The sequence below is a fragment of the Eptatretus burgeri genome, chromosome 5 (genome assembly GCF_056783735.1).
Source record: "Eptatretus burgeri isolate ZD-2024b chromosome 5, Ebu_testis_v1, whole genome shotgun sequence".
NCBI classification, from domain to species: domain Eukaryota; kingdom Metazoa; phylum Chordata; class Myxini; order Myxiniformes; family Myxinidae; genus Eptatretus; species Eptatretus burgeri.
Window position 1 is genome coordinate 87163990 of NC_140965.1, and position 2535 is coordinate 87166524.

The 2535-nt window shown below is 34.8% G+C and overlaps 1 long non-coding RNA gene across 1 annotated transcript in view; it reads left to right on the top strand.

Moving 5' to 3' along the window:
* The window catches only part of LOC147026901 (uncharacterized), a 2878-nt gene extending 1308 nt beyond the window's left edge, over window positions 1-1570 (top strand). Inside the window, exon 2 of the long non-coding RNA XR_015058554.1 lies at window positions 1-1570. This exon is cut by the window's left edge and continues 468 nt beyond it. This is a non-coding gene — a long non-coding RNA (uncharacterized LOC147026901).
* The last annotated feature ends 965 nt before the right edge of the window (window positions 1571-2535 follow it).

Here is a 2535-nt window from a genome sequence, read left to right on the forward strand (position 1 = left end):
ACAATACCCACTGAACAAGTTATACCTTGATGAGCCAGAATACAAGTTTTACCTTGGAGACTCACAAATTTTGAAAAAATCAGTAAATGAGTTCTGCCTTGATGGTTTAAATAACTACCTTGGAGACTCAGGAAAAGGGTTCTGCCAAGATGGTTCTAAATATGGGGCCTACCTTGGAGACTCACAAATTTTGAAAAAATCAGTAAATGAGTTCTGCCTTGATGGTTTAAATAACTACCTTGGAGACTCAGGAAAAGGGTTCTGCCAAGATGGTTCTAAATATGGGGCCTACCTTGGAGACTCACAAATTTTGAAAAAATCAGTAAATGAGTTATCCTTAAGAGACTTTGTAAGTTGGTTTTACTTTGAATACTTGAAATGTGGGTTCTGGATTGATAACTCACAATGTGATACATATCTTGGAAACTCAACGGGAATGTGGTTATACCTTGAAGACTTGGAAAGTTGGGTTTATGTTGGACACTTGAAACTTTTTTGGGGGGCTTTTATTTATTTATTTATTTATTTATTATTATTATTATTTTATTTATTTATATTTTGGAGACTTTTGGAGTTGCTATCACTCTTTGGGATCTAAACCTATCGATGTAGTTCTTTGTCGGATGGTGCTTGATGGGAGCAAGATCAAGAAAGTTCTGGGAAGAAAGTGCAGGCTTACTCCCCCTTTCTACGTCATCAAACCTGAAAGCCTTAAAAGACAGAATTGGAAGAAGAGAAAAAAAAAAAAAAAACGTAAAATATATATATATATAGGTGGAAATCTCATTTTGAAAAAGACTGTGTTGGGTGAGGATTGAGTTGGGGTTGAGATTTTGAATGTGAGGGTTGGGGTTGAGATTTTGAATGTGAGGGTTGGGACACACACACATACACACCAACAAACAAAGTTAAGCCTTGACTATTCAGTTGAGGATTCTGTGTTTGGGGTTCACAGATCTAAGAACGTCCCCCTTGACACACATTATATACTGTTATACACCTCGGACTTGGCCCTCGAGTGTCCACAACGGTGTATAGTAGGAGGGAGTGAAGCGCCAACCTATTGCTCCCATTGCACACACACACACAAACAAAAGTTAAGCCTTGACTATTCAGTTGAGGATTCTGTGTTTGGGGTTCACAGATCTAAGAACGTCCCCCTTGACACACATTATATACTGTTATACACCTCGGACTTGTCCCTCTAGTGTTCACAAAGGTGTATTATATGCTTAGTTTTGTCTTTTGTAATTCCTGTGAATAAAATGAACCTAAAATCTCTTCCCCTTCCAAATCATATATTTTATAAGTCCAAGGAACTGTATCTATTACATCAACAATTTTAAAAAGTTCTTTCGTCCATCGTTCAGTAAAACCCTTTTCAAAATGAGATTTCCACCTATATATTCTTACGATATCACCAACTTTTAAGTTAGGTTTTCTGACATTAATCTCTTTTTCATATTTTAATTTTGTAAATGTTTCTGATGGCTTCATATTCGTTGACGTGTGAATCGTGTCATTATACTTATCCACAATATCCTGAATAAAAGATAACCATTGTTGTGAACCGAGTTGTGTGAATTTTTTATATAGTCTCTCTTTTAAGGTACGATTAAAACGTTCAACAACAACTGCCTTCCCTTCATTAAAGGTACTGTATAATGTAATACTGTTATTTTTTAAAAAATTCATAAATGTCTTGTTATAAAACTCTCTACCCTCATCAGTCCACAATTTCTTAGGTTTTCTCTTACTTTTATTAAATATCTGTTGAAAAGCTAACACAAGAGTATTACCTGTTTTGTTTTTTCAAGGGACAACCCACGCATATCTACTCCTCAAATCAATAACGGTTAAAGCATACTTGTACCCCTTATCATTATTGAGTTCAATCAAATCAGCAGACCAGATATAATCAACTTCCTTGGAATAAACTTTCCTTCTCTGAAACTTTGTGAATATTGGTTTATGTAATTCATCAGCTAATTGCTCTTCAGTCTTAATGGCATCATTAGAGCCTATAAGTTTTTTGAATTTCCAAGTCCAAGTTTCAATTTAGCACTAATCATCTTCTTCACGATGAACCTATCAACTTTTTCTCTCAAGGTTGGATTTTGTATCAGAGACAAATTATATAACATTTCTCTATCGGCTTCATGCTTTTCTTCCAACGTTGTGGTATTCCCATAATCAATATCGTGTCTCATGCACACTTCATCAACTCTATTGATTGGTTTACTCCAGGATTTAGGATTGTCTGCCTCATCTAATCTTTTATCCAAGTTTGTGCCTGGACCACAGAAAGAATACCCTGGAAGATGTAATTCCCCTGGTATTCCAGTAGTTGTAAATTTACTTCCTGATAAAAACTTTTGTATATCTCCTCCGAGTTTGTGTTTGGAGATAAATTGATTTTTTGAACCACACACCGAACATATACCTTTTTGTATAACCCTGTTATTTTTACTTTTAATATATGAAATATTTTTAGTATTAGTTTTCTTTTTACATTTGAGACAATAACTCATTTAT